The 6786-nt window shown below is 34.1% G+C and overlaps 1 pseudogene; it reads left to right on the top strand.

Annotated features, from left to right (window-relative positions):
* The first annotated feature begins 3195 nt into the window (after positions 1-3195).
* LOC107148191 lies at positions 3196-5542 on the top strand (annotated as a pseudogene).
* Positions 5543-6786: the final 1244 nt, after the last annotated feature.

Below are 6786 nucleotides of genomic sequence, written 5' to 3'. Positions count from 1 at the left end.
CCCCCCCCCCCCACTTTTTAAACTGCTTTTGCACTCTTCAGAGAATTGGAAAGGGGTTAGGAGGAGCGGAAGTAGAACTCATTTCTGTCCGCGCTACTTACAACACCTGGAAATAATAAGACTTGGAGAGGGCATGGGACAGAGTGCTGTTTTTGCTTTGGATCTTGGTCATCTTTTTCCTTCTTGTATCTAATTACCGAGTAGGTAAGAGAAATAACTTGAAAAATAAGTGATGGATGGGATACTCCCTACTCTGCAAATGCTGCTATAGGTCTGTCTGTAAAGACTACAGAATTAAGAGTATAAAATATTTTTCTTTTTCCTCCAAAGAAGACAGTACTAATCGATGTTAGAATGAAGTTCTCTTCAAAGTTAATTTGACCATATAAAAATATTAGAACTGTGTGAAATACTGATTTAGTTTGGTTAAACCCCCCCCCCCCAAAAAAAAAAAATCTTTATTACCTTTGGAATTCCTTAATGTCCTTGACTGTCCTCACAGCCTTAGTAAAACTGGTGATAGGATTTAGGTAATTCTTGTTATCTCCTTTGACTATCATAGTTGGACTGTAAATCAGACTATTTGCCATAAAGTTTTGCCTTATTAGTTTTTAAGTGTATATCAGAACAAAAGAGAATGTTATAAAGTCTTAATACCAGCAATAAGATAGTCTGTCCAGTGCTTAATTACATTTTCAAATGTGTACATTGTACTTCATTTGGTTCTTAAATGAGATATTCATTTACAATGTATATGCCAGTTAAATAATTTTTAATTTTTTTAGGTGTATGCAGCTATTAGTTTTAAAAGTGCATGCAGAAAAAAATGATTACATGAATTTTAAATTGTTTTTTGAATTTAGTATGTAATTTCACTTGACTGTAACATTATTTGCAAACTCTAAAATTTTTCTTATCTCTACAAAGGCAGACCTGTCATAATTTTAGATAAAAGAGAATTTAATATGAGGGATGAATAAACCAGAAGACTAAGCCACTTTGTCTCCCACAAAAGGAATATAAAAGTGGGCCTCCACTTTCTTAATGATGTTATGAATACTAAAAGTATCTACTATTTGGTATTTAGATACAATACCAATTTAAAAGTATTCATACTCCTTTTCTTTAAACTCCCATTCTATATACAACTCCTATTTGTGGAAATCTAGGGGGCCACTATTATTAAGATCTAGTATATAAAAAAATTCAGGTAATCTCTGGGTTCAGAGGTAAGAAGTAAAATGAAATACAGGAATACTTTAGGCGGCGGCTACATGGTATTGCGGGTTTACATGATAGTTAACCCTGATCTCTGGGGCATAAGCTTTTTTTTTTTTTTTCCTTGTAGATGAACACAGAGTATCTTTTATTTATTTTTATGTGATGCTGAGGATTGAATCCAGTGCCTTACACATGGGAGGCAAGCACTTTACCACTGAGCTATAGCCCAGCCCAGGGGCATAAGCTTTTTCACTTAGAAAGATCAGATATTGAGTCAGATGTTTTTTTGTTTTTTGGGGGTTTTTTTTTTTGCTTTTAAATCAGAGAACTCCAAGATTATTTTAAAATCTTTTTTCCATTTTTTTAATTGGTGTGTTATTATTGTACATAATGGTAGCATTTGTTGTTACATATTCTATCTCTCTCTCCCTATTTACTCTTTCCCTCACCTCTTCCCTCCTCCTGGACCCTTTCCTCTGCTCAACTGATCTCCCTTTGATTTTTATGAGGCCTTCATTCCACCACCTTTTCCTTTTTCCCTCTAGCTTCCACATCTGAGAAAAACCATGTGACCCTTGGCTTTCTGAGTTTGGCTTACTTCACTTAACATAATGTCTCAAGTTCTGTCTGTTTTCCTGCAAATGACAAAATTGCATTTTTCTTTATGGCTGAATAAAACTTCATTGTGTGTGTATCACATTTTCTTTATTCATCTATCAGTGAATACCTAGGCTGGTTCCATAGTTTGTCTATCGTGGGTATGCATGTATCAATATGGTATGATGACTTTAATTCTTTAGGATAAATTCAGAGGAGGGGTATAGCTGCTGGGTCACATGGTGTGAACCAGATGATTCTAAAGTCTGTGATTATCTGACTGGGTTCACGAGGAACAAGTGCCTTTCTGGGATGTCTTTTCTCTCACTGTGAAAGCTCCACTTTTATTTTCTAGATAATTTCTAAACTTCCTGAAACGATGTAAGTTAAAATAAATTTAGGTTAGCAAGAAATTAAAAGTAAACTACCTCTAGGTAAATTAAGGAACTATTAGTTATACTCATATAATTTAGAGTGAATTGGTTTAAAATGTTTGCACTAAGAACATGAAAGCTTTTGAGTTTTAGAAAGGTTGTAGATGCAAGTAATTTTATGGTATCAAGTGAATTTTGAAGATCTAAAGGGCTTTAGGTAGTTGAAATCTTACAGCTGCTTTGGAGACAGGAAGAAACATGTTCAAAGAGATGAGAGTATATAAGATTTGCTTGCTTAAAATTTTATTAGAGCTCACTTAGTAAATTAAACTTGCTAAGGAGGAATGCGTTTTTAAAAAGAGAAAACTAGTTTTGTGGAAGGAGCAAACAGTAAATAATCTAGGCCATTTTTTTAATGTCCAAAAAAATTGCTATGTGGGAAATGTTAGTTACCCATGAGACTATGGAAACATTAAATTTAGTCTCTAAGAGTAACTTCTAAACATTTTGAGTCTTTGAACTTTTATGTACCTCTTATAGCTACTATTATATATACTAAATAGCTATTGGAACTCATGTTATGGAGTCATATCTTTCCAGACTTATTTTTCTATCCCAAATATGAGAAATATACCATGGTGCTATTAGACTGTTTATGAACCAGAAGAGTTTCTATAGATAGTCACTTGACTTTTTGATAGAGATCTTAAAATAGCATATTTTATTGTTTGAAGTTTTTATTGCTTCATTTTTGGTACGACGTGTTAATGTAAGTTTATTTTCTCTACATTGTAATTTAAAAAAAAAAAAAACCTCTAGAGTCTAAAAAAGTAATCATCCATATATTTTGAAGCCCAAAAAAGGGTGTTAAAAACAGGTATAGTATGTATATGTTAGTTTGAGGTGGTAGAAGTAGAACTTTATTGATGGAGCAATTGATGTGTTTCTGTCAAGGGTATTATAAAAGGGGTCTTAAGATGGATACAGCAGGGGTGCTTTCTGACCAGAGAAAAGACATAGACTGCTGCCTCCTGGCCTAAATGAAGGTGATATTGAATTGAATTCTGAAGATGAAGCCACACTAGAGAAGTCTGAACTGAACTTACAGGAAGATAAAGAGGATGGTACTCTTCGAGAAACAGAAATCTCAAATTTCTCTGCAGATGGACCGAAAATTGAAGCAGAGGCCAATGCAAATGCATATGGAGAGTGCCCATCTGGAATTTCCTTAAATTTGTGAAACAAATTTCAAGAGTTGCATAAAGATATTCTAAACAGAAAACCTCAAACTTCAGAGGGAAAAAGAGAAAACGTGCCAGATAATGAACAATCCTAAATGAAATCCAATGGACGGAGCTTACTTATTACTTAGTCTTTGGATGTAGTGATAGGTTTGAGCTCCCTGTTAAAAAGAAAAAGATTGACAAGTCAGGCCTTGAAAAGAAGATAGTCCAGGCTGTGGAGGAGTAAAATGTTGAGAAGCCTGAAGAGTTCAGCAAGCGGCTTGCTACTTGGGAGCTTGGTGTAAAAATCGCCAAAGCAAATGTTTGCCACAAGTTTGTAAAAGCCAAAAAGGAGGCTGGAAGGTCACAGGCTACTCAAAAAAAAGGAACTTAACGTTGAGGTTTGAAGCAATGAAGAGATGAAAAGCCAAAAGCAACATGGGATATATGTAATTTGTCAAGAGTTCTTCAAGATGCTTGTTAGACTCATGTGCTCAATTTACTGAAAAGATTTTCTTGACTACATTAAATATGTCAGGAAAGTGATAGAAATAGAAAAAAGTAAGCATAAAACTTTGAAGTTGATTATCAACTCTTTTCAGTCTTTTTCTAAGGAGTTCATTCTATTGAAGTGAATGAAATGAAGCATTTTGTTATTTGTGTAAGAAATTTAAGCATATGTACAAGAAAAAAAGATAGGATTTTATGTGTATAGACCTGCAGTATAAAATCAATTTTGCTTTTCATGTGTTTAGTAACTTGTGATCTGTGAGGTCCTTGTACTTTCTTACTTGGCATAACTACACTTTTTCTGAAATTGTGTTTTTAAGACTGGGTTTTGTTTTTAATGGATTAGTCATACATGCAAATAACCCTCAATTGATACTGTCCTCACAATGTCTTTAATTACCTTGATGCTATAAGAACTTTTTTTTACTCTTAAAGTATTGTAAAAGGATTCAACTTTGAGGATTAAGCTGCTCTGTAAAATGGGATATGGTTTATGATTGACAGGGTGTTGACTCTAGGGGCCTTAGGATTATTCCTTTAATATACTGCTTACCAGTGAATGTGAAGGTCTACATATATGAACCACAAAGTGATACCCTAGAGTGTTGTCATTCTAAATTAGATAGATAGGCATATCTCAGTTTTCAGGTCACAGATGATTTCAAATATTTATCATACCCTCAGAAGTATATCTGAACATCAGTTGTGAGAAACAGCATAAACAGGCAGTATACGAAAGGGATGAAGAGGCCTATTATATGTAGAAAACATTATATTCAGAGATGTTAGTGTATTAATGTGATAAATCAAATTCTTGTGAGTGACTGTTTTGTTGGTTGCTGATAAAAAGCTGAAATGTGCACATGATCACTAGGCTTATAAATAAATTGTATGTCTTTGAGTAACCCTTAACAGAAACTTACATTCCTTTTGATATGTTGTAATAATGGCAAAAACAAGAGTTAGATATCTAAAGAACCAAGCTATAGGATCAGATATATGATTAACAGTGCACTCTCAGGAGGCCATTTAATTTATGTCCGCATTTTCTCAATATCCCCATTTCTTGCTCTTTCAGCTCTATTCTGTTACTGCCTCCAGAGATCTTGTTTATAAATTTACTGCTCTGAAAGCCTTCCAGGGTTCACTTTTTATTAAAGAATTAAAGCTCAAACTTGTAAGTTTGATACCAGAGATACACCCCTCCTGGGCTGTTCTCTTGCTCCATCTTTACCATTAGAATGTTATCTACACTTGGCTTTTGTTGAAACCCTTCTTTCTCTATGAGTCCTTCTTCTTATAACCATATGTTGATGACTACTGTTTTGTTTTTCCCCCAGCTTTTTGAGGTATAATTGACAAAAATTGTATATACTTAAGGTATACTATGTGATATTTTGATATATATATACATTGTGAAGTGATAACCATAATCAAGCTAATATATATATACTTCACTATATATACTTCACTACTTCACTTGACATAGTTACTCTCATGTCTATAACACTTAAGATCTATTCTCTTGGGCTGGGGTTGTGGGTCAGTGATAGAGCGCTCACCTAGCACGTGCGAGGCACTGGGTTCGCTCCTTAGCACCACGTAAAAATAAACAAATAAAAAAAATAGAGGTATAAAAACAAACAAACAAAATAGTTCTATAAAAAAATCTGTTCTCTTAGCAAATATGTATATAACATATTGTTATTAACTGTAGTCACCATCTTGTGTGTGTGTATAAATATATATTTAATATTTTTTTAGTTGTCAATGGATCTGTATTTTCTTACTTATTTGTATGTGGTGCTGAGGATCAAACCCAGTCCATCACACGTGGGAGGCAAGCCCCAGCCTCACCATCTTGTATATTAAACCTTCAGAATTTATTTACTTTGAAACTGAAGGTTTGTACTTTCACTAAACACCCACCCTGCCCCATTTCCCCACCCTCTAGTTTCTGGCAACTGCTGTCTGTTGTCTCTTTATATGTGTTCACATATGAGATCATGCAACTTGTGTGATGATGCAATCTGTTCTGTGCTTGGCTTCCATTAATGTCATTATGGTTCACCCACGTAGCAAATGCCAGGATTTCCTTATCTTTTTAAGGCCAAGTAATATTCCATTGTGTATATACTGTTGCAAAATGTGGATACTAAGAATAACAACTTACAGGGTTTTGTGTATCTTGATGTACACCACATTTTCTTTATTCATTTGTTTACAGTTCTTAGCTTGTTTCCTATTCTGTATGGAAATATTTCCATATTTGAATAATGCTACAGTAAATATGGGAGTACAGCTGTTTGAGATACTGATTGCAGTTCTTTTGGAGTACATATGTAGATCTATCTGTGTGCACGCGCGCTAGTGTGTGTGTGTGTGGAATTGCTAGAGCATGTAATAGTGCTATTTTTAATTTTTTAAGATACCTCTGTAATGTTTTTCATATGGCTATACCAATTTACAGTGTCACCAACAATGTGCAGGAGTTCCCTTTTCCTCCATCTTTACCAGTTTTTTTTTTTTTTTTATCATTTCACTTTTGACAAAATCCATTCTAACAGTTACGAGACAACATCTCATTTTTATTTGTGTTTGTGTTTCCCTGATCATTAGTGATTTTGAACCCCACTGGCCATTTTTATGTTTCAGGTCTTTTGCGTTTTTTAAATTTAATTTTATTTTTCCCCCTATTGAGTTGTATGAATTCTTTAAGTGTCTTGGGAGCTAATGCTCCCTATCAGATATATGGTTTACAAAGATTTTCTCGCATTCCATAGGTTGTCTCTTCGTTTTGTTGGTTGTTTCCTTTGCTGTGCACTCATTCTTTAGTTTTATGCAGTTTCATTTATTTATTT

The sequence above is a fragment of the Marmota marmota genome, unplaced genomic scaffold, assembly GCF_001458135.2.
Source record: "Marmota marmota marmota unplaced genomic scaffold, marMar, whole genome shotgun sequence".
Classification (NCBI taxonomy): Eukaryota; Metazoa; Chordata; class Mammalia; order Rodentia; family Sciuridae; genus Marmota; species Marmota marmota.
This window is presented reverse-complemented; position numbering and strand designations above follow the sequence as displayed.